This window comes from Bos javanicus, chromosome 9 (genome assembly GCF_032452875.1).
Source record: "Bos javanicus breed banteng chromosome 9, ARS-OSU_banteng_1.0, whole genome shotgun sequence".
Lineage (NCBI taxonomy): Eukaryota > Metazoa > Chordata > Mammalia > Artiodactyla > Bovidae > Bos > Bos javanicus.
Window position 1 is genome coordinate 58,596,428 of NC_083876.1, and position 26,713 is coordinate 58,623,140.

Consider the following 26,713-nt stretch of genomic DNA (forward strand, 5'->3'; position numbering starts at 1 on the left):
CAATGAAATACAACGTGCAGTTTATATGTGATGTCTATACCATATGAGACACTTTATTTGCTCATTCATTTATTCATATCTTAATTTTTTAAAATATATGTATAAAGAAAATTATAGAAGTGCTCCTATGCTTTTTTTTTTTTTTTTTGTCTGGAGAGAAAAATAAATGTAAATGCCCTTTACCCATCTCAGAGGAGATATAAGGACTCATGCAAATATCGGGAAAGGGAGTGGCGTGATATACTATTTCAGAAAATCTTGGCTGGTGTCATACATACAAAATACTGAAGGAAAACTAAAGATGGAAGACCAATTAAGAGTCAGTGAAATAATCTAGACAATAGACAAGTATTAAAATTTATGGTAGTGGTCATGAGAAAGATAAAAAAGAAATGGATTTAGAAATATGTGAAAAAAGAGCAATTATCCATGAAATTAAAAGACGCTTACTCCTTGGAAGGAAAGTTATGACCAACCTAGACAGCATATTCAAAAGCAGAGACATTACTTTGCCAACAAAGGTTCGTCTAGTCAGGGCTATGGTTTTTCCTGTGGTCATGTATGGATGTGAGAGTTGGACTGTGTAGAAGGCTGAGCGCCAAAGAATTGATGCTTTTGAACTGTGGTGTTGGAGAAGACTCTTGCGAGTCCCTTGTACTGCAAGGAGATCCAACCAGTCCATTCTGAAGGAGATCAGCCCTGGGATATCTTTGGAAGGAATGATGCTAAAGCTGAAACTCCAGTACTTTGGCCACCTCATGCGAAGAGTTGACTCATTGGAAAAGACTCTGATGCTGGGAGGATTGGGGGCAGGAGGAGAAGGGGACGACAGAGGATGAGATGGCTGGATGGCATCACTGACCCGACGGATGTGAGTCTGAGTGAACTCCGGGAGTTGGTGATGGACAGGGAGGCCTTGCGTGCCACGATTCATGGGGTCGCAAAGAGTCGGACACGACTGAGCGACTGATCTGATCTGATCCTTAAGGAAGATTTGCATGCACTATATTTTTTTTCCCCCATTGGTCTTTGATAAGAATTTATATATCCATTTCACAACTAAAGCACATTCTTTTGCAGTAATGAAGGGAAACCAGCCTTAATTCCAGATCCACACTTGAGTATTCAGTTGACTCATGGCTTCTGGTGGAAAATGCACAACCATACCAATGTTCACACAGGCAGATGGAGCATGAAAGAATAAGAGAAAGTGAGAAACCATTATAACTAAGGCATTCTTATTCTTTCTCATGTTCAGTTCAGTTTAGTCCCTCAGTTATGTTCGACTTTTTGCGACCCCATGAATCGCAGCATGACAGGCCTCCCTATCCATTACCAAATCCCAGAGTTCACCCAAACTCATGTGCATCAAATCGGTGATGCCATCCAGCCATCTCATCCTCTGTCCTCCCCTTCTCCTCCTGCCCCCAATCACTCCCAGCATCAGGGTCTTTTCCAATTAGTCAACTCTTTGCATAAGGTGGTCAAAGAGTTGGAGTTTCAGCCTCAGCAACAGTCTTTCCAATGAACACCCAGGACTGATCTCCTTTAAGATGGGCTGGTTGGATTTCCTTGCAGTCCAAGGGACTCTCAAGAGTCTTCTACAACACCACAGTTCAAAAGCATCAATTCTTTTGGCACTCAGCTTTCTTCACAGTCCAACTCTCACATCCGTACATGACTACTGGAAAAACCATAGCCCTTTTGAATATGCTGTCTAGGTTGGTCATAACTTTTCTTCCAAGGAGTAAGCGTCTTTTGATTTCATGGCTACAGTCACCATCTGCAGTGATTTTGGAGCCCCCAAAATATAAAGTCTGACACTGTTTCCACTGTTTCCCCATCTCTCTCCCATGAAGTGATGGGACCAGATGCTATGATCTTCATTTTCTGAATGTTGAGCTTTAAGCCAACTTTTTCACTCTCCTCTTTCACTTTCATCAAGAGGCTCTTTAGTTCCTCTTCACTTTGTGCCATAAGGGTGGTGTCATCTGCATATCTGAGGTTATTGATATTTCTCCCGGCAATCTTGATTCCAGCTTGTGCTTCTTCCAGCCCAGCGTTTCTCATGATGTTCTCTGCATACAAGTTAAATAAGCAGGGTGACAATATACAGCTTTGACATACTCCTTTTCCTATTTGGAACCAGTCTGTTGTTCCATGTCCAGTTCTAACTGTTGTTTCCTGACCTGCATACAGGTTTCTCAAGAGGCAGATCAGGTGGTCTGGTATTCCCATATCTTTCAGAATTCTCCACAGTTTATTGTGATCCACACAGTCAAAGGCTTTGGCATAGTCAATAAAGCAGAAATAGATGTTTTCCTGGAACTCTCTTGCTTTTTCGATGATCTAGAGGATGTTGGCAATTTGATCTCTGGCTCCTCTGCCTTTTCTAAAACCAGCTTGAACATCTGGAATTTCACAGTTCACGTATTGCTGAAGCCTGGCTTGGAGAATTTTGAGCAGTTACATGGTTAAATTAAATGTAATCTGACAGTTAGCTTCTCTGAAGAGTAAGTGATACAAAAACATTAGTCAAAGTTTGTTTGGTGGTGTTTTTATATAAATAACTACATATTTATTTTCCAACAAATTCCCTGATGCATTTTGGAATAAATCGAATAAGATGGAAACATGTTATAAAATAATATAGAGGAGATGGAGAATCTTGACACACAGATTTCTATTTTGATTTCACCAGTACCTAGATTTGTGATCTTGGGCATGTTCCTTAAAGTTTCTAAAACTTATTTCTTTAATTATCATAATTGAAATTTATTCAAAGGTTAAGTAAGAGGATTCAATAAAATAATTTATGTAAATACAAAATACAAAGGCCAGCACCTGACACTTGGTAAACTCTAATAAATATTTTTGACTAACTTTATTTTATAGATAATATTATTAGAACTGCTTTGATAATATGGAGCTAGCTGAGTTGAACTGGAGAAGAGAGTTGACAGTCTTGGTTAGGTCACAGCAAAAATCCTCTTTGAATTGTCTTTGGGATTCACATCATTCATTTATTGAGATTGGAATGGAGCCATGTTAGCAAAAGTGAATTGATGTCCTGGAGTCTTCACAAAGTCCTAAGAGAAAAAACACTAAGGACTTCAATACAGCCCTCCTGAGGGCAGAAGAGGCAGGGGACAGAGACAGATAATTTTACCAGTGGGAGATTATTTTACTCTTAGTCAGGAATCTGAACCCCTTGAGGGTCTTAATGATTTCCACAGAGAGGATTTCAGAAGGCCTTAAACCCAGTGAGGATTTTGGATACTATCTCATGGATACTGAAATCTCCATTGAAATAGTTTAAGCAGGGAGTCATAAGGGCAACAGTGGCTGATGCTATGTGACTAATGCATTGGCTGCATATGCTCAAAGTGAGGAAAACTGCAAGTTCAGTGAATTGCCATTAACAGGAGACAAAGAATGAACAAAAAGGAGTAGGCATCTGTATTTTGAGACTGCATTTCTGGAAGAAAGTTAATATAATTAACAGAAATAGATAAGTTCAGATGAGTTGCCTTATTGAAACATTAATTTTTTTTTTTTAGGAAAAATGGTAGATAATCAACCTTCAAAGTAGCCTTGAGTTTATCAGAAATTATCTTAGTAATTAATTTCAAAGCAAAACTTTTACTAAGAAATTGTTCTTCATGGAGATCTATTTTTTTCATAAAATGTATCACATATATTCCCTATTAAATAACAGATCACATTCTAAAATCTTCAAGTATTATCATTCTTCTTCCTTTTGTAGCCAAAGATGCTTTTAGTTTTGAGTCATCTGTATTACTTTTAATTTTTTAAATATCGTGTTGACAGCTGATTCTCAAGCACATAATGCATTAGGTCAGATTGTTAAACATGATTTTGAAAATAGTTATGCAATATTCCTTTTTGACATGTCAGTAAATTAAAATGAGAAATGATTTTTTATAGCATCTGAAAAATAAAACTGCAAAAATATTCACAGGATGTATAAAACTCATTATATGTTTTTAATGAAAAGCATTTCCAATTTTTATGAGTTTTTGCTTGTTAACAAATAATTCTGTTGGCACTTTCTGATATATATTTCTAGAAATCAGTATGCTATAATCATTTAATTATTTTGGATTTTTAAGTTTCAAATTATTCTATTTTTTATATTCCTGATGAATACTAAATTATTGTAATAGAACCCGATACTCCATTAAAATATTATTTTCAACATGATCATCACTGATAGCTATTAAAGAACTCTTCTCACTGAGCAAATTGGACTTAAAACCCACTCATTTAATGTGTTTTTCAGAAATTTTACTCCATTCCAAAGATATTCAAGTTGCTCTCCTCAAATGCAATTGTGTAATTCATAATTTTATAACTAACTTGCTTCAAATGTCAAAAAATTCACTATTAGTGTAAAATACCATTAAAATTTGCTTTTTAATTTGCTGTCTAGGTGGGTCATAGCTTTTTTTCCAAGGAGCAAGTGTCTTTTAATTTCATGGCTGCAGTCACCATCTGCAGTGATTTTGTAGCTCCCCAAAATAAAGTCTTTCACTGTTTTGAATATCTCCACATCTATTTGCCATGAATTGATGGGACTGGATGCCATGATCTTAGTTTTCTGAATGTTGAGATTTAAGCCAACGTTTTCACTCTTCTCTTTCACTTTCATCAAGAAACTCCATAGTTCGTCTTCACTTTCTGCCATAAAGGTGGTGTCATCTGCATATCTGAGGCTATTGATACTTCTCCTGGCAATCTTGATTCTATCTTGTGCTTCATCTAGCCTGCCATTTCGCATGATATACTCTCTGAATATAAGTTAAATAAGCAAGGTGACAATATACAGCCTTGATGTAATCCTTTCCCGATTTGGAACCAGCCTGTTGTTCCATGTCCAGTTCTAACTGTTGCTTCTTGACCTGCATAAAGATTTCCCAGGAGACAGGTAAGGTAGTCTGCCATTCCCATTTCTTGAAGAATTTTCCACAGTTTATTGTGATCTACACAGTCAAAGGCTTTGGTGTAGTCAATAAAGCAGAAGTAGATGTTCTTCTGGAACTCTTTTGGTTTTTTGATGATATAGTAAATATTTGGGAAAAGGTAATGGCACCCCACCCCAGTACTGTTGCCCGGAAAATCCCATGGATGGAGGGGCCTGGTAGGCTGCAGTCCATGGGGTCGCTAAGAGTCAGACATGACTGAAGCGACTTAGCAGTAGCAGCAGCACTAAATGTTTGCAATTTGATCTCTTGTTCCTCTGCCTTTTCTAAATCTAGCTTGAACATCTGGATGTTCATGGTTCATGTACTGTTGAAGCCTGGCTTGGAGAATTTTGAACATTTCTTAAAAGATGTTTGCTCCTTGGAAAAAAAGCTATGACCAACCTAGATAGCAAAAAAATAAAAAAGCAGAGACATCACTTTGCCAACAAAAGTCCATCTAGTCAAAGCTATGGTTTTTCCAATAGTCATATATCAAGTCAGACACGACTGAGTGATTTCACTTTCATGCATTGGAGAAGGAAATGGCAACCCACTTCAGTTCTTGCCTGGAGAATCCCAGAGATGGCAGAGCCTGGTGGGCTGCCATCTATGGGGTGCCACAGAGTCGGACACAACTGAAGCTACTTAGCAATAGCAGCAGCAGCATATATGGATGTGAGAGTTGGACTATAAAGAAAGCTTAGCACTGAAGAATTGATGCTTTTGAAGTGTGGTGTTGGAGAAGACTCTTGAGAGTCCCTTGGTCTGCGAGGAGATCCAACCTGTCCATCCTAATGGAAATAAGTCCTAAGTGTTCATTGTAAGGACTGATGTTGAAGCTGAAACTCCAGTACTTTGACCACCTGATGCGAAAACTGACTCATTTGAAAAGACCCTGATGCTTGAGAAGATTGAAGGCAGGGGCAGAAGGGGATGACAGAGGATAAGATGGCTGGATGGCATCAGCAACTCAATGGACATGAGTTTAAGTAAGATCCAGGAGTTGGTGATGGATAGGGAAGACTGGCGTGCTGCAGTTCATGAGGTTGCAAAAAGTCAAACACAACTAAGCAAATGAACTGAACCATTAAAATATAAAATTTACAAAAATTTTCTGTTAGTGAAAATAGATATAAATTTAACATTTGATAATAAGTCATCTGCCATTTAGAAAAATTTAACTAGTCTCACCTCAGTATCTTGAGGGAGACTGGTTTCAGGACTTCTATGGATACCAAATTCATGAATGCTCAGGTCCTTTATATAAAATGGTGTAGTATTTGCATGTAACTTCCTGTATACTTTAAATCATGTCTAGATTACCTAAATACCTTAAAAAATGTAAATGCTATGTAAATAGTTGCAAATGCTATGGAAATTATTGTTGGTGCACAAATAAAATTCAAATTTTGCTTTTTGGAACTCCCTGGAATTTATTTTCAAATAGTTTTCATCCACAATTAGTTTAATCTGTGGATTTGGAATCCTTGGATATGGAATGCCAGCTGTATAGTAGATCTGTTACTACAGTTTGGAAAATAAGGTCAACTATGACCCTCTGGAGAAGGCAATGGCAACCCACTCCAGTACTCTTGCCTGGAAAATCCCATGGATGGAGGAGTGTGGTAGGCCACAGTCCATGGAGTTGCAAAGAGTCAGACATGACTGAGCGACTTCACTTTCACTTTCATGACCCTCCAGGAAGCTTCCCTTGTGGCTCAGTGGTGAAGAATTCATCTGTCAAGCAGGAATTGCGGATTTGATCCCTGTGTTGGGAAGATCCCGTGGTGAAGGAAGGCAACTCACTCCAATAGTCTTACCTGGGAAATTCCATGGACAGACTAAGCAGGTGGGCTACAGTCTTTGGGGCCACAAAGAATCAGACACAGTTTAGCAACTGAACAGCAACAAAAACAATGACTCTCCACAGAATGCTATAGCTCTGAAAATATTAGCACTGCACATAAAAAGAAAAATCAGTATACACACTTTAGGCCTTCATCACAAGCCCAGAAATGATCATACACATTACATAGAAATCTCCTCAAGCCCCTTTGTAATCTCTCGCCCTTCCCCGTTAATGTGTTTTATCTTTTCCCCACGTATATACTGATGTAACTTCTGGTACTACTAAAAGATTAGTTTTCATTTTCTAGAATTATATATAATTGGAATCACACAGTATTATTATTTGTCTATCTAATATAATTCAGTTCGGAGAAGGCAACGGCACCCCACTCCAGTACTCTTGCCTGGAAAATCCCATGGATGGAGGAGCCTGGCGTGCTGCAGTCCATGGGGTCGCTAAGAGTCGGACACGACTGAGCGACTTCACTTTCACTTTTCACTTTCATGCATTGGAGAAGGAAATGGCAACCCACTCCAGTGTTCTTGCCTGGAGAATCCCAGGGATGGGGGAGCCTGGTGGGCTGCCGTCTATGGGGTCGCACAGAGTCGGACACGAGTGAAGCGACTTAGCAGCAGCAGCATATAGTTCAGTATGATGATGTGATTGTGTATATTGATTTCACCTTCAATCTTACTGTTGAGTATTCTTCTAGATGTATATAACAGTTGGGTTTTTTTTATATATATATACTTACCCATTTATGAGTATTTTTTCCAGTTTTGGATTATTACAAATATAGATGCTGCATACATTTTTGTAGGAGTTTTTGTACAAATAAATGCTTTTTATTTTTCTTGGGTATTAATACCTAGGAGCGAAATATCTGAATTATGTAGTAAACATATGTTTAACATTTAAAAAGACAATCTATAGCAAGTGATATCTCATTTTGATTGTAAACTGGTCACTCCAATGATTTTGTTTTTCTCAATAAGAATTTGTATAGATTTTTTACTATTCCTTCCTTCCATGAATGGTAATTGTTGTTTTTCAGTTGCTCAATTGTGTCTGACTCATTGCAACCCCATAAACTGCCACACACCAGGCTTTCATCTCCTTCACTATATCCCAGAGTTTGCTCAAACTCATGTCCATTGAGTGGATGATGCCATCCAACCATTTCATCCTCTGACACCCCTTTCTCCTCCTGCCCTCAATCCTCAGCATCAGGGTCTTTTGCATTTAGTCAACTCTTTGCATCAAATGGCTAAAGTGTTGGAGTTTCAACTTCAGCATCAGTCTTTCCAATGAATATTCAGGGTTGACTTCCTTTAGGATTGACAGGTTTGATCTCATTGCAGTCCAAGGAACTCTCAAGAGTCTTCTTCAGCTCCACAATTTGAAAGCATCAATTCTTCGGCCCTTAACCTTCTTTATGGTCCAAATCTCACATCCATACATGATTTCTGGGAAAACCATAGCTGTGACTAGATGGCCCTTTGTCAGCAAAGTGATGTCTCTGCTTTTCACAGGTTGTCTAGGTTTGTCATAACTTTCCTTCCAAGAGCAAGCATCTTAATTTTATAGCTGCAGTCCACAGCTATCCACAGTAATTTTTGAGCCCAAGAAAACAAAATCTGTCACTGTTTCTACCTTTCCCCCTTCTATTTGCCATGAAGCGATGGGACTAGATGTCATGATCTTAGTTTTTGAATGTTGAGCTTTTGGTAGAATATACCAATACAGCCATAAAAGCCTCAAGTTGTCCCTGTGGAAGGCTTTTAACCTTAAATTCAATGTCTTTAATGGATGAAAGGGCTATTCAGATCATGTTTTTGTTGAGAAAGTTTTGTTACTCATATCTTTCAAGAAATTTGTCCATTTCACTTACATTGTTTGAATTATTAGCAAAGTGTTGCTTGTAAAGTTTCTTTACTTTCAGGAAGCAACAGTTAGAACTGGACATGGAACAACAGACTGGTTCCAAATAGGAAAAGGAGTTCATCAAGGCTGTATATTGTCACCCTGCTTATTTAACTTCTATGCAGGGTACATCATGAGAAACGCTGGACTGGAAGAAACACAAGCTGGAATCAAGATTGCCAGGAGAAATCTCAATAACCTCAGATATGCAGATGACACCACCCTTATGGCAGAAAGTGAAGAGCAACTCAAAAGCCTCTTGATGAAGGTGAAAGTGGATAGTGAAAAAGTCGGCTTAAAGCTCAACATTCAGAAAACGAAGATCATGCATCCGGTCCCACCACTTCATGGGAAATAGATGGGGAAACAGTGGAAACAGGGGCAGACTTTATTTTTTGGGGCTCCAAAATCACTACAGATGGTGACTGCCGCCATGAAATTAAAAGACGCTTACTCCTTGGAAGGAAAGTTATGACCAACCTAGATAGCATATTCAAAAGCAGAGACATTACTTTGCCAATAAAGGTTCGTCTAGTCAAGGCTATGGTTTTTCCTGTGGTCATGTATGGATGTGAGAGTTGGACTGTGAAGAAGGCTGAGCGCTGAAGGATTGATGCTTTTGAACTGTGGTGTTGGAGAAGACTGTTGAGAGTCCCTTGGACTGCAAGGAGGTCCAACCAGTCCATTCTGAAGGAGATCAGCCCTGGGATTTCTTTGGAAGGAATGATGCTAAAGCTGAAATTCCAGTACTTTGGCCACCTCATGCGAAGAGTTGACTCATTGGAAAAGACCCTGATGCTGGGAGGGATTGGGGGCAGGAGGAGAAGGGGACGACAGAGGATGAGATGGCTGGATGGCATCACTGACCCAATGGACGTGAGTCTGAGTGAATTCTGGGAGTTGGTGATGGACAGGGAGGCCTTGCGTGCTGCGATTCATGGGGTCGCAAAGAGTCGGACACGACTGAGCGACTGATCTGATCTGATCTTATCTGATTATCCCTTTAAAACCTGTTGATTCTATCATGATAGCATCTCTCTTGTTTCTTTGACAGTCTGGTTCTTCATTTTTTTTCCCGATCAGTCTGGATAGATGTTATCAATTTTATAAACTTCCTCAAGATGTACATTTTAGGTTAATTGATTTTTACTTTGTTTCTGTTTTCTACTTTCTGATTTTCACTATGATCTTTATTATTTCATTTCATTTATGTTGGATTTAATTTGCTCTTTTTAAAATCACCTTACCTCTTAAAGTGGAAGTGCATGTTTCATATTTGAAACTTTCATATTGTCTAATATAGTCATTTAGTACTACAAAATTCTCCCTTGGTAATGCTTTTGTGGCATCCAGCAAATTTTGTTATGCTGTGACTTTACTTTCATTCAGTTCAAAGTATTTTGGACCTTAGTTTTGATTTAGTTTTTGATCCCCAGGTTATTTAGAAGTATTTTCTTTATCTCCAAATATTTGGAATTTCCAGATTTGGAGTTTCCAGATCTGTATTAGCATCTAATTTATGTTAGAGTTCCATTATGTTACGTTATGTTATGTTAAATAATACTCTGTATTATTTAAATCCTATGGATTTATCGTGAAGGAAATACAACCCACTCTAGTGTTCTTACCTGGAAAATCCTATGGACAGAGAAGCCTGTCTGGTTACAGTCCATAGGGGTGCAAAGAGTAAGACAAGACTGAGAGACTGAGTGCACATGCATAGATTTATTGAGACTAGTTTTATAGTTGATCTTGGTAAATGTTTCCTGCACAATTGAACACAATATCCAGTCTGTTGTTTTTGGACAGATTGTTCTAAACTTGTCAATCAGGTCGATTTCATTGATAGCATTGTTCAGGTCTTTTGTATTCTCCCTGATTTCTTTTTACTTAAGTTACAGTTTATTGAGAGGAGACTATTGAAATCTCTCACTTTAATAATGGAATTACTTTGTTCTCCTTGCAGTTCTGTCAACTTTCCTTTCACATTTTTTGAAACTCTATTAGATGCATAAACATTTAGGATTATTCCACCTTCTTGATAAACTGACCCTTTAATAATTATGGAATGACATTCTATATCTCAAGTAATATTTTCTCTGTAATCCACATTGGCTGACATTTATATAGCCTCTTCAAGCTTTCTTTGGATTAAAATTAGCATAGTATAAATTTTATTCCTTTTAAGTTATTTATGTCTTTATATTTAAAGTGAATTTCTCATAAGCAACATACAGTTGGATGTTTCTTCCAAATCCAACTAAGAAAATCTTCCTTGAACTGGAATATTTTGACCATTTCATGTGATTGTTGATACTCTTAGGAGATTTATTGTGAGAAACTGGTTCACATGATTATGGAGGTTGAGAAGCAGCACAATCTGCTATCTGTGAACTGAATTATAGTGGTATAATTCAGTCCAAGTCCAAAAGCCTGAGAACCATATGAAGCAATGGTGCAAATATCAGCATGAGGTCAAGAGAAGATGACACGAGCTATCTCAGCTCAAACAGTGAGGCTAGAAAAAAAAGCAAAAATGTTTTTTCTCCAACTTTTGTTCAATTAAAGCATTAATTGGTTTGCTGTCCACTCACAGTAGGGAGGACAATCTCTTTTTACTGAACTCACTGATTGAAATGCTAATCTCATCCATAAACACCTTCTCAGACACACCAAGAAATAATGTTTAATTTGGGCACTCCATGACCAGTGATTTTGTTTGTTTTTTAGTCAGTAAGTCACGTCTAACTCTTTTGTGACCCCATGGACTATAGCCCATCAGACTCCTCTGTCCATGGGATTTCCCAGGCAAGAATACTAGAGTGGGTTGCCATTTCTCCAGGGGATCCAGGGGATCTTCCCAACCCAGGGATCAACCCCATGTCTCCTGCATTGACAGGTGGCTTCTTTACTACTGAGCCAGGGCTGCTCTTATGTGAAGTGACATGTTAAACATCTCATACAGGGTCTCCTTTTTCTAAAAAATATCAACTATTCATACAGTGTAATTAGCCAAAAGCATATAATGAATGCACATACACACAACACACAGCACACAGGCACACAGCACGCACACACACACATAGTTCTTTTTTTATGGAAAACTGTAACAAATTGTTAGTTTTAAAGATGACCTCAAATTATTTGACTCTTCTCACGCTAAAACATTAAGTGAGGTCAGATTCCCTGAACACTGAATAGAGCCTGGCCTTAGAAAATTACTTGCATACTGTAGAAAGAATGATGCATGATTTTCCAAGGCTATGTCAGAAGAAGCCATGAAAATTCTGCCTCATTTGTTGGAATGCTCTCTCTTGGAGCCCTGAGATCCCATGTAAGACACATGACTCCCCTGAGACTGCCATGCTTTGAGAAACATAAAGACGCATAGCAACATTTCTCGTAGACACTCCAGCCAGTATTCCAGCTGAGCTCATTCTTTGAGTCATATGAAGCCAGACATTGCAAATGAGAGTAAGTCTCCAGATCTTTCTAGCTGCTAGCTTTTTCAGTTTCCATAATTCTTTAGGTCTTCCCAGGCAGAGTCTTAGATAGGGAGCGGGAACAAGCAAGCTCCACTGTGCTTACACCCAAATTTATGACTCAAAAAATCAATAAACATAAGGCAATCCTTGTTTTATGCCACTGAGTTTGAGACTCTTTTAAATAAAATGTAACCAACAGAACAACTTAAATTATATTCAAATAATGCACTGAGACACACCCATTCTTAATAAAAATTTATATTATAATGTCTATTGATATAGGCTGATATCATAATGCCTAAATAATATATATCAAGGATTAAATTGTCATAGTCTATTTATTCACTTTTTTGATAGTCTGACTCACTTGATATTTCCAAAATTCTTCCAATCATAAGAGTCACCATGGGTATAGTAAAATATATAGTTTTTACAGGCTCTTCTTTTGAAGTTTCCAGTATACTAGGTTTGAGGTAAAAATCCAGAGAGCTGCATTTTTAGCAAGTATTTGGGAACACTAGCTGAATACAAGGTTAAATTTAACCATCAGAAGCAGAAGTTATAAATCAATAGACCATTAAAAGTTCTTGACACCTACATTTGTAATCAAAATTTTGTACAAACATTATGTATTTTCTTAAGAAATTGTGTAATATTTATTAGATTCCAAAGGCATTTCTGACCCCCAGATGAACAACCACAAAAGAAGTCAGTCTGAAGGAATCTTCAGAAGACCACACATTAATGCTTTTTCTTATATAAACTTTAAGAAAAAACATTGATCAATGGTCACCTCAAAGCTAATATTCCTGACAAGTAATTTGAGTTCTATTATTTTTCCTTGCTGGTAGACTGGTAAAGTACAAAGCCATTCTCTTTAATATTTAAATAATCAAGATGTGAAACTAGACTAACATTCTAAAAATAAATCTCAGTTGTCCCAAGAAAGATAAATAAACAGAAATTTATTCCACCTCCTAATAATGATGAACCCAAGGTGCCTTATCCAGTGAACTAAGATTTTCCTCTGAAGAGATGAATTTTTTCAACTCTAACACATAGAGGAAGGAATGATCACAGGTCCCTAATACTGCATCATAGATCATAACCACACGCTCATTTCAGGCTGTAAAAAATTTCGAGCTGTGGTAACAAAATGTCTTTCTTGGCCATTGTTTCAGATTTATAGAATCACAAAACACTCACTCTTCCTGACATGAGAACCCTCTCCATCTAGTTACCTGAGACAGAATTTTTCACAGATCCTAGTAAGTGATAGTTATCTATGGAATTTAAAATTTGACTTCTCATGCACTGTTCAATTATATTTGCATAGTTATCTATCACTAAATACAAAATACTTCAAAACACAGTGGCTGAAAATAACAATAAGCACATATTATGTTACATGTTACTGGGTCAGGAATCCTACAGTAGCTTAGCTTTGTGGTTCTGGCTCAGTGTCTCTGATAAGGCTACAGTCAAGATGTTGGTCAGAATGGTAACCATCTGAAGCTCCGGCTATGGCTGAGAAAAACAGTCTTATGCATGAAGTCTTTTTGACCCCTACTCAGCTATGTAAAGAATAGGTCTTGGTCATGGAGTGCTTCTTTACCAAAATATAAAGGGCTCACACAGCTGGTAACAAGCTTACCACTTTATGTGGGAATCTCTTTCCTTGTTGGACACTCCATGAGTTCTCTTTTGTTTCTGCTTAAAGCTTGTGCCTCATGTGGCATCTGGCCAACTCCACAGTTATGTTTCTCTTCCTCAGGGAAGGGACAGGGTTCCTCCACTGTGGCACAAAGCTAATCTTGTTCTGTCTTTTCTATATATAAATGAAACTCTGTTCTATTCACTACTTGATTGAGTCGTGTTTCCCCTGGTGATTCCAATACCAAAATGCAATGGGCAGAAGTGTTTATGGCCCTCTCATAGGATTGGTAACTGGTACATGGTGCTTTACTTGACAGCTAGTGTTGAAGAATCCAATCCTATGGATTCTTGGTTGGAAATCCAGTCCTTATCTTGGTGAAAGTGTTAGTCACTCAGTCATGTCCAACTCTGCAATCCCCATGAAATGTAGCCTGCCAGGCTCCTCTGTCCATGGGATTTTCCAGGCAAGAATACTGAAGTGGGCAGCCATTCTCTTCTCCAGGGGATCTTCCCAACCCAGGGATTGAACCTGGGTCTCCTGCATTGCAGGCAGATTCTTTACCATCTGAGTCACCAGTGTACAAAGACTCAGTTCATTTTCAGAGAGCCACCTGAATAATTTCATAGCATGGCAGCTTCTTTCAGAGCAAGTGATCAAAGAGAAATAAAAGATGAGGGCCAAGTGTTTATTGTCTTACATCAGGCATCAGTTTCCTAGAATTGTTTGAACAGTAAGCTCTCTTCACTTTGGTCCTCTTTACTGTCAATTTCCTTCAATGATTTGTAATAATTTGCATTATTTCCACAATACTGTACTGGTTACAAGATCTACTCTATTACATGTGGGAGAGGATCATGCAAAGGAATACCAAATGAATCCTATAAATGGGAATCACTGGGGCCATCTTTAAGGCTGCTTACATGCAGTCAAAGCATATATGTGGTTGGACACATTGAAGAAGTTGCCTAAAAGGTAATTGCAAAGTCAGTGTGAATAATCTTTTCAACAAAGTCCATCAGTCAGCTCCTTTATCTGCTCTTCCCTAATGACTTTCCCTCCATTTCAGTTACCTCTTGCTAGGGCCACCTTCTGGATCTTATCATTATTAGAAATGTTTTAACTGTGAATGTTGAAGTTTCAGGTATCCCATTTCCTGAAACTCCTATTCTGGTTGCTAATTACCTTATTATTTTCTACAGATGTTTGTCATTCAAAAATTTCCTGATAATCTTTACATTTTCATCATCAGCTCATTTTCACATTCTCCAAAACAACTATTTCAAATCTTCTGGGAGAGTTTCAAATTTCGGAAACCACCTGATTCCTTCCACTTTCAGCAGTTCATCTTGCTTACTACTCAGCAAAGAAAGCAGACATACTAGATGGGGTGTTCTTAACATCCTTAAAGAACTAACGAACTTAAAGAACTGGGTCCTTTATGTTTCTTTCTTTCATTTTCCTTCTTTTATAATAGAGAGAAATCTTTCCCCGCTTCCTGGCCCCTGTTTCTATCTGGACCCTTCTGCCTTTGAATGTATTTTACTCTATTGAATTTTCTCTTTCTACCATATATTATCAGATTTTTCTTCTTATCTGTTTTTTTCCCTATATAAATGTGATTCAGTACTTCCATAATTAAAAAAAAAAAAACAGGAAGGGATGATTTGAACTCTGTTAAAGTATTAGAAAAAAAAATTAGCCATAGAGTAAAAATGATGGAGTTATAAATAGAAGGACTCTGGTGGTTTAATTACATGAAACTCAAACCTGCCTCATTTACCCCCAAGCTTCATAGTTCTCTTTACTGAGAGGCCCCTTGAAAGACTTGTACAGACTCTCATCCTCCACTTTTTCTCATTATATCCACTTTAACATATTTAATCTGGCATATAGATCCTTATCACTACTTTAAAATGAACCCTGGAAGAACCTTACAAATAGAGAATCAACAAAAGAGCTGGTGGGAAAGAAGTGGGTGGAATTATTATCATGGCCCTTTAGAAAATCTAAACCTGTTTTAATATACTGTTCTGATTTCTTTTAAGTAAAGTTGTACCTACTTCTCTGTGTTCCAGAAGCTTTTCAAGAAGAGAAAGCTTTCTAACAATGAAATAAATCTTTCAATAGGAAACCTGGATAGGAAATGGTACAGCCCTTTTCCCTTGGATTCTAAAATTTAGGGACAGGAAACTCTGGCTTTCCCCATATAGCTTTGAGCATGGACAAATTAAAAGATTCAGGCAAACACTAATTTCTCAGTAGAAGATAACCTTTAAAATATAAGCAAATATTTGGAGGACCATAGAAGGAAAAAATGTAAAAAATCCTGTTGGCTGACAAGGGGGTTAGGTATTCATTCTTCATATGTGAACTTTTTAGTGAGCATGTACTATGCTGTAAGCACTGTGTTCATTCTAGTATGAGATGAAAATTGGAGACATCTTCTCGTGAGCAGTTATTTTTGGTTGTGCCCTGTCATTAAAAACTCTTCATTAGAGAGATAAGAACTCTTTTTCTTGCCCTTCAAGGAGGGTTTGAATACCCATATAGCTTAATATAGCTACTGGTATCAAACTGTATGATATTGGTAAATACCTTTCCATCAAGTTTGTATCCGTATAAAAAGCTTATAAATACCTTACCACATACTCAAACCCTAGAAAGTGAGAATTGCATACCTAAAAACTTTATCCTCTGCCTTTCCAAGACACTGTGTAAGGTATGCAAATGCGTCTTGGAAAACTCAGCAGCAATCAGCTTGTGTTGTATCAAGACAGATACTGCCAGTTTCCTTCTATTCTCCCTATGGCTTAAATTTAACTTTTTCTCCCATTGAACTAAATGCCACATCTTCAAAAGAAAAGTATTTGAAGAGTCAAATTGTTGTGGCAGAAGTCTACGGAATCTGCATGAACAATTGCTAAAGCTATAATTTCCTAGGAGAGTTAATCAAGAAGGCATTGTGTAGTGAACAGAGGTGTACTTACGATAAAGTACATCCAGACTTTTCACAATTAGAAGGCTGAATCACAGTGGACTCTTTACTATTGTTTCCTTTTCCTTATTGAAAACCTATAACTAAATAGGGATTCAAACAACTTTTGATTACCCATTTTCAAGAGACAAAGTTAGCCTAGATAAATTATACCCACAAATAAATCTAGAGTACAGTATTCTCTGGAGTCCTCTCTCCCAACAAATATTTCTCTAGAAATTTCTCTTGAAAATAAAATTACTTGATATTTACAGTTTCTTAATCTTTATGCTAATACTCTGCTGGAGAGGATAAGTCAAAAAAGGGGGAGAAGGAAAAGCATAGAAATATGGAGAAACATAAAGAAAGATCAAAAAGCATGTTAATTGTCAAAAGTACTGACTAGAATCTTGATGTTAACTATATGACAGTCTTTTATTCATTTATTTATTTACTGAACTCATGCTTCTATTTTTTAATTATTATTATTATTTATTTGGCCATGCAGTGTAGTATGCGGGATCTTAGTTCCCTGAAATGAAGGTGTATCCATTCAGTCATGCCCAACTCTGTGAGAAACCACAGACTGTAGCCTGCCAGGCCATTCTGCCCATGGAATTCTTCAGGCAAGAATACTGGAGTGGGTTGCCATACCCTTCTCCAGGGGATCTTCCCAACCTGGGAATCAAACCCAGGTTTCTCTCATTGCAGGCAGATTCTTTACTGGCTGAGAGAGCTTAATTCCCTGACCAGGGATCAAACATGCACCCCCTGCATTGAGAGTGTGAATTCTTAACCACTGCACCTCCAGGGAAGTTGCTATGATAGTCTTTTAATTTGTTCTAATTTAGTCGTATTGCTAACTCTGGTTTTGGCTTCTTATCCAAGCACAGCTCCGACAATAATTTTGACCAGTTAGAAACGTCAACTACATTATTCCCAGATATTGATAATTAACAATTGATAACCAAATTCATTTCCATCCAAGCAAATTCCTTACTCTCAACTAGTAACTTGATTCTTTCTTCCCTGATAAAAAACAGAAACAACTGGAAAATAATTTAATTGCCTTTTCATTAACAAATCCAACCAACAGTCTATCTCAATTTATGTGTTGTTTTCTGTTTTCCACAAATGGGTGAATGATCCCAACAACTAAATCAAACCTTCCACTGTGCCTAAGATCACCTTTCTATTCCACTCAAACACTTTGAACTGTCATCAAGTTCTCCTCCACAAGAAAATACCCATTATCTTGTAAGTATGCTCTACTATCTCTTGTACTTTAAAAAGATACTCCTTTGACCTCACAACCTTTTCAGACTACATCTCCTGCTTTTTTGTTCTCATTTATAGAAACAAAAATTATCAGAAAGATTTCTGTATCTGCTACCTTTATTTCTTAATTCCTATTCTTTTATATTCTTCTCCATCCAGCATTTTATCCCCAGCAACCTACCAAAGTTCTCTCACTGAATTCTTCTGCTTGAATTATTTTTTTTCGTACCTTCTCTTTTTTTGAACTGTAGGCAGCATTTAAAAAAGAAGATGCTCCCTACAACATGAGTTACTGTCTTTACTTGGCCACTGAGTAAATACACTCTCAAGGTTTCCCTCCTACTACAAAGATGATTTTTTTCCCAGTCTCTTTTTGAGGTCTTTCTTATCTTCAAAACTCTAAATATGGATTCTGCAGACCTCAATCTGTACATCTCTCTTCTAACCACATTAATACATTCAGGTCCCCCTTTCTCTCTAGCCCCAACTCTTCCCTTACCTCTACACATAAAATTAGCACTATCTTCTCAATAGTAGATGAATATTTGAATGTTTGTAAGACGTAGACAAATAATCTGGGCTTAAGCAGATATGTCCATTCTCCCTCTTACAACTAACTCTTAACTCAGTGTTTCACATCTATATTAGCATCTGCAAGTCATCTTGACTTGTCCCATTCTCTCTATATCAGAAAGTGCTTTAAATGTGGCTACCTTCAGAATAGATTCTCAATGCAAATGCTGCTCACTTCTTTATTGCAAACATCCTAAGCAATCCCACCATCCACCCGACCTGGACTCCCATATGTGTGCATGCTAAGTTGCTTCAGTCAAGGCCAAATATTTGCAACTCTATGGAGTGTAGCCTGCCAGGCTCCTCTGTCCATGAGATTCTCCAGGCAGGAATACCGGAGTGGGTTTCCATGCCCGGAGTCTCCAAGGGATCTTCCTGACGCAGGGAATGAACCTGTGTCTCCTAGGCTCCTGTCACTGACCTTCATCTTTCCTATTTCTCTCCCTGTAGACACTTTCCCAGATAAGAATAAGGAAATCCTTTTGAAAATGTAAATTAGGTCTTGGTACATTTCTGCTCAAAACCTTTCCACAACCTCCCATAAACACTAGAATAAACTCTACTTATCTAAATTTCATAGACTGTAAACCCTCCTTTGCCCAAATCTGTGGCTATATTTCTAGAAGTTTCTCCAGCCATGCTCCAAACATATTGGCCTTCTAGAAATTTTTTACTCACTTCAAGCTTATCTCTGTTGTTTCATGTCAGGTTCTAACTGTTGCTTCTAAACCGGCATAGAGATTTCTCAGAAGGAGGTAAACTGCTATTTCCATCTCTTTAAGAATTTTCCACAGTTTGTTGTGATCTACACAGTCAAAGGCTTTGGCTAGTCAATCAAGAAGAAGTAGACATTTTTCTGGAACTTTCTTGCTCTGTCAATGATCCAAAAAATGTTGGCAATTTGGTCTCTGATTCCTCTGCCTTTCTAAATCCAGCTTAAACATCTGGAAATTCTAAGTTCATATACTCCTGAAGCCTCGCTTGGAGAATTTTGAGCATTACTTTGCTAGCATTTGAGATGAGTGTAATTGTGCGGTAGTTTGAACATTCTTTGGAATTGCCTTTCTTTGGGGTTGGAATGAAAACTGACCTTTTCCAGGCCTGTGGCCACTGCTGAGTTTTCCAAATTTGATGGCATGTTGAGTGAGCACTTTCACAGCAGCATCTTTTAGGATCTGAAATAGCTGAACTGGAATTCCATCACCTCCACTAGCTTTCTTCATAGTGATGATACCTAAGACCCACTTGACTTTGGACTCCAGGATGTCTGTCTTTAGGTGAGAGATCACACCATCGTGGTTATCCGGGTCGTGAAGATATTTTTGTATAGTTCTTCTGTGTATTCTTGCCACCTTTTCTTAATATTTTCTGCTTCTGTTAGGTCCATACAATTTCTGTCCCCTATAGTGCCCATCTTTGCATGAAATGTTTAACATCTTCAGTTTTGTGTATTTGCATTTTCTCTTTTACTCAACCAGTATACTTATTACTCTTTCATTACCTTCATTTAAATTACCATTAATCTCTACTCTTATCTATGTCTTTGTCCTCAGTCAAGATCTGTGTATAGAAATTTACATCCATCTATTAGATTACTTATGGATCAGGTCAATGTGGACTTGCACAAGAAACTTAAACTACATATATTCCAAACAACTCATCAGTTCAGTTAGTTCAGACACTCAGTCATGTCTGACTTTTTGCAACCCCATGACTTGCAGCAAGCCAGGCCTCCCTGTCATCACCAACTGCCAGAATTCACTCAAACTCACGTCCATCGAGTCAGTGATGCCATCCAGCCATCTCATCCTCTGTTGTCCACTTCTCCTCTGGCCCCCAATCCCTCCCAGCATCAGAGTCTTTTCCAATGAGTCAACTCTTTGCATGAGGTGGCCACAGTAATGGAGTTTCAGCTTTAGCATCAGTCCTTCCAGTGAACACCCAGGAATGATCTGCTTTAGGATGGACTGGTTGGATCTCCTTGCAGTCCAAGGCCCTCTCAAGGGTCTTCTCCAACATCACAGTTCAAAAGTATCAATTCTTCAGCACTCAGCTTTCTTCACAGTCCAACTCTCACATCCATACATGACCACAGGAAAAACCATAGCCTTGACTAGACGGACCTTTGTTGGCAAAGTAATGTCTCTGCTTTTGAATATGCTATCTAGGTTGGTCATAACTTTCCTTCCAAGGAGTAAGTGTCTTTTGATTTCATGGCTACAGTCACCATCTGCAGTGATTTTGGAGCCAAAAAGAATAAAGTCTGACACCGTTTCCACTGTTTCCACATCTATCTGCCATGAAGTGATGGGACCAGATGCCATGATCTTCATTTTCTGAATGTTGAGTTTTAAGCCAACTTTTTCACTCTCTTCTTTCACTTTCATCAAGAGGCTTTTTAGTTCCTCTTCACTTTCTGCCATAAGGGTGTTGTCATTTGCATATCTGAGGTTATTGATATTTCTCCCAGTAATCTTGATTCCAGCTTGTGCTTCTTCCAGTCCAGTGTTTCTCATGATGTACTCTGCATAGAAGTTAAATAAGCATGGTGACAATATACAGCCTTGATGTACTCCTTTTCCTATTTGGAACCAGTCTGTTGTTCCATGTCCAGTTCTAACTGTTGCTTCCTGACCTGCATATAGGTTTCTCAAGAGGCAGGTCTGGTGGTCTGGTATTCCCATCTCTCAGAATTCTCCACAGTTTATTGTGATCTACACAGTCAAAGGCTTTGGTGTAGTCAATAAAGCAGAAATAGATGTTTTTCTGGAACTCTCTTGCTTTTTCCATGATCCAGCGGATGTTGGCAATTTGATCTCTGGTTCCTTTGCCTTTTTTAAAACCAACTTGAACATCTGGAAGTTCACAGTTCACGTATTGCTGAAGCCTGGCTTGGAGAATTTTAAGCATTACTTTATTAGCATGTGAGATGAGTGCAATTGTGTGGTAGTTTGAGCATTCTTTGGCATTGTCTTTCTTTGGGATTGGAAAGAAAACTGACCATTTCCAGTCCTGTGGCCACTGCTGAGTTTTCCAAATTTGCTGTCATGTTGAATGCAGCACTTTCACAGCATCATCTTTCAGAATTTGAAATAGCTGAACTGGAATTCCATCACCTCCACTAGCTTTGTTCGTAGTGATGCTTTCTAAGGCTTACTTGATTTCACATTCCAGGATTCTGGCTCTAGGTCAGTGATCACACCATCGTGATTATCTGGGTCATGAAGATCTTTTTTGTACAGTTCTTCTGTGTATTCTTGCCATCTCTTCTTGATATCTTCTGCTTCTGTTAGGTCCATATCATTTCTGTCCTTTATCGAGCCCATCCTTGCATGAAATGTTCCCTTGGTATCTCTAATTTTCTTGAAGAGATCTCTAGTCTTTCCCGTTCTGTTGTTTTCCTCTATTTCTTTGTATTGATCGCTGAGGAAGGCTTTCTTATCTCTCCTAGCTATTTTTTGGAAGTCTGCATTCAAATGGGTATATTTTTCCTTTTCTACTTTGCTTTTTGCTTCTCTTCCTTTCACAACTATTTGTAAGACCGCCCCCCCCCCAGACAGCCATTTTGCTTTTTTGCATTTCTTTTCCATGGGGATGATCATCATGGGGATGATCCCTATCTCCTGTACAATGTCATGAACCTCCATCCATAGTTCATCAGGCACCCTATCTATCAGATCTAGTCCTTAAATCTATTTCTCACCTCCACTGTATAATCATAAGGGATTTGATTTAGGTCATACCTGAATGCTCAAGTGTTTTTCCCTACTTTCTTCAATTTAAATCTGAATTTGACAATAAGGAGTTCATGATCCGAGCCACAGTCAGCTCCCAGTCTTGTTTTTGCTGACTGTATAGAGCTTCTCCATCTTTGCCTGCAATGAATATAATCAATCTGATATCGGTGTTGACCATCTGGTGATGTCCATGTGTAGAGTCTTCTCTTGTTGTTGGAAGAGGGTGTTTTCTATGACCAGTGCGTTCTCTTGGAAAAACTCTATTAGCCTTTGTCCTGCTTCATTCCATATTCCAAGGCCAAATTTGCATGTTACCCCAGGTGTTTCTTGATTTCCTACTTTTGCATTCCAGTCCCCTATAATGAAAAGGACATCTTTTTTGAGTGTTAATTCTAAAAGGTCTTGTAGGTCTTCATAGAACCATTCAACTTCAGCTTCTTCTGCATTACTGGTTGGGGCATAGGCTTGGATTACTGTGATATTGAATGGTTTGCCTTGGAAACAAGCAGAGATCATTCTGTTGTTTTTGAGATTGCATCCAAGTACTGCATTTCAGACTCTTTTGTTGACCATGATGGCTACTCCATTCTTTCTGAGGGATTCCTGCCCACAATAGTAGACATAATGGTCATTTGAGTTAAATTCACCCATTCCAGTCCATTTTAGTTCCCTGATTCCTAGAATGTCGACATTTACTCTTGCCATCTCGTTTGACCACTTCCAATTTGCCTTGACTCATGGACCTAACATTCCAGGTTCCTATGCAATATTGCTCTTTATAGCACTGGACCTTGCTTCTATCACCATCACATCCACAACTGGGTATTGTTTTTGCTTTGGCTCCATCCCTTCATTCTTTCTGGAGTTATTTCTCCACTGATCTCCAGTAGCATATTGGGCACCTAGCCACCTGGGGAGTTTCTCTTTCAGTATCCTATCATTTTGCCTTTTCATACTGTTCCTGGGGTTCTCAAGGCAAGAATACTGAAGTGGTTTGTCATTCCCTTCTCCAGTGGACCACATTCTATCAGACCTCTCCACCATGACCCACCCATCTTGGGTGGCCCCACATGGCATGGCTTAGTTTCATTGAGTTAAACAAGGCTGTGGTCCGTGTGATCAGTTTGACTAGTTTTCTATGATTATGGTTTCAGTGTGTCTGCCCTCTGATGCCCTCTCCCAACACTTACCGTCTTACTTGGGTTTCTCTTACTTGGACATGGGGTATCTCTTCATGGCTGCTCCAGCAAAGCTAAGCTGCTGCTCCTTACCCTGACAAGGCGTATCTCCTCAGCGCCACCCCTCCTGACACTGAAAGTGGAGTAGCTCCTCGGTAAAGTGTCTGCCTACAATGCGGGAGACCTGGGTTCAATCCCTGGGTTGGGAAGATCTCCTGGAGAAGGAAGTGGTAACCCACTCCAGTATTCTTGCCCACCCCCAACCAAAAAAGCAGCTCAAACAACTCATAATCTTATCCTTTTACCCTTTTTTGATAAATTTAATCACAATTCATTTTCCCCTACTTTTTAAAATGTCACTAGCATGTTTTCATATCCAAACCACAAATCTTTGAGGCCTTCTTCATTTTCTCCCATTTCCATGCCTGTTAACGTCAATCAGTTGACCCTTTTAAAGCTTTTCATTGTTTCCTATTTCTACTTCCAGAACATTAATTCAAGATTTTGTTATTTCTTATCTGGACAGTGATAAGATTATTTTCCTTTGTGTTCCTTTGCTGGTTGCCTACCCAGCAGTAATTCATCTCCCCCTTTTCATTTTTTTATTATATTCATAATTTCTTGTGAATTATGTGTAGCTAGCAGTGGCCACAGGACTGGAAAAGGTCAGTTTTCATTCTAATCCCAAAGAAAGGCAATGCCAAAGAATGCTCAAACTACCACACAATTGCACTCATCTCACACACTAGTAAAGTAATGCTCAAAATTCTCTAAGCCTGGCTTCAGCAATACATGAACTGTGAACTTCCAGAAGTTCTAGTTGGTTTTAGAAAAGGCAGAGGAACCAGAGATCAAATGGCCAACCTAAGCTGGATCATCGAAAAAGCAAGAGAGTTTCAGAAAAACATCTATTTCTGATTCATTGACTATGCCAAAGCCTTTGACTGTGAGGATCACGATAAACTGAAAAATTCTGAAGGAGATGGGAATACCAAACCACCTGACCTGCCTCTTGAGAAACCTATATGCAGGTCAAGAAGCAACAGTTAGAACTGGACATGGAACAACAGACTGGTTCCAAATAGGAAAAGGAGTACATCAAGGCTGTATATTGTCATCCTGCTTATTTAACTTCTATGCAGAGTACATCATGAGAAACTCTGGACTGGAAGAAGCACAAGCTGGAATCAAGTTTGCCAGGAGAAATATCAATAACCTCAGACATGCAGATGACACCACCCTTATGGCAGAAAGTGAAGAGTAACTAAAAAGTCTCTTGATGAAAGTGAAAGAGGAGAGTGAAAAAGTTGGCTTAAAGCTCAACATTCAGAAAACTAAGATCATGGCATCCAGTCCCATCACTTCATGGCAGATAGATGGGGAAACAGTGGCTAATTTTATTTTGGGGGGCTCCAAAATCACTGCAGATGGTGATTGCAGCCTTGAAATTAAAAGACACTTACTCCTTGGAAGGAAAGTTGTGACCAACATACACAGCATATTAAAAAGCAGAGATATTAATTTGCCAACAAAGTCTGTTTAGTCAAGGCTATGATTTTTCCAGTAGTCATGTATGGATGTGAGAGTTGGACTATAAAGAAAGCTGAGAGCAGAATTGATTCTTTTGAACTGTGGTGTTGGAGAAGACTCTTGAGAGTCCCTTGGAGTGCAACCAGTCCATCCTAAAGCAGATCAGTCCTGGGTGTTCATTGGAAGGACTGATGTTGAAGCTGAAACTCCAATACTTTGGCCACCTGATGGAAAGAGCTGACTCATTTGAAAAGACCCTGATGCTGGGAAAGATTGAGGGTAGGAGGAGAAGGGGATGACAGAGGATGAGATGGTTGGATGGCATCACTGACTCAATGGACATGGCTTTGGGTAGACTCCGGCTGTTGGTGATGGACAGGGAGGCTTGGCGTGCTGTGGTTCATGGGGTTTTGAAGAGTCTGACACAACTGAGTGAGTGATCTGAACTCAACTGTACTGACCCCCAATATAGTTAGGATCAACAGGACTACCAACTCTAGGTATTGCCTCTGATTGACAAAACCAGCAGGCACAATATCATCTTTCATGCTGCAATATTTCACCTGGGCTAATAAAACCAAATCTCAGAATCAAAGATTAATCACTGTGGGAAAAAAGCATCTTTCTCCTCAGTTGTGAAAAATTGTATAATACCAATTAGTGATGTAGGCCATTTTGTACCTTGAGAGGACGCAGTTTGAGGACAAGTAAATTCATGGAGAAAGCCAGTGAGAACTAAGAGATAGATGGAGCCTAAGCCCTGACTGAACCCATACTTAACACTGGCTAGGAACAAGTTAATCATCTTTAAGTTATAAATGACCTTAGGTTGAATTTTTTGTTACTTGCCACCAGGTAACCAAAATTACCTGAATTAGACTCCCTAATTCAGTCTGATTGAACTCATGTATTTTATAGTTACCATAGGACTACAGGAGTGATTATAGCTTCTTACTGGAAGAAACAAAAACAAAACTGGTTTTATTGATTTTTTCACAGCTAAAAATTATTCAGTGAATTCAGGTTAAAGTGCAATCTTTCTAGAGTTGCACATCCTACACTGTGGACATACTGAATTCTGCCAGTTCTCTGAATGTGCCGTAAATAGCATGATGTGATGCTTTCATCAATGCTCTTTATTTATTTATTCAAATAGCTTTTCTGCCTTGGATGGTTATCTTTAAGCCTCATCCTATTGTAACTGCCTCTGTGAAATCTTGTTTACCTCTGAGCAGAGTTGCCAACTCTCTGCTCTGTATTTCCCATTCATATTTCTGATATGACTAAATTATGTCTTATATTGTCAATATCTCTCCTGGTGTGGTCATTATTGACTTTCTTATCTTTCTCCTTAACTAGACCACAAGTCATCTGTCTTATTTATCTTTATGTTCCAAAAACATTTCACATGTTCCATTATTGTTTCTTGAATGAATCAGACAAGAAGCTTACCCCCAGTAAAATTTACATTCTAGAAGTAATATGCATATAAGTTTACAAAATCAAGGGTCACATCCTGAAGTCTAAGGGAATGGTACAGATGA

The 26,713-nt window shown here is 38.5% G+C and overlaps 1 long non-coding RNA gene across 3 annotated transcripts in view; it reads left to right on the plus strand.

The window, feature by feature from the left end:
• The window catches only part of LOC133253943 (uncharacterized), a 259,624-nt gene that overhangs the window by 130,293 nt on the left and 102,618 nt on the right, over positions 1-26,713 (plus strand). The window lies entirely within an intron of this gene.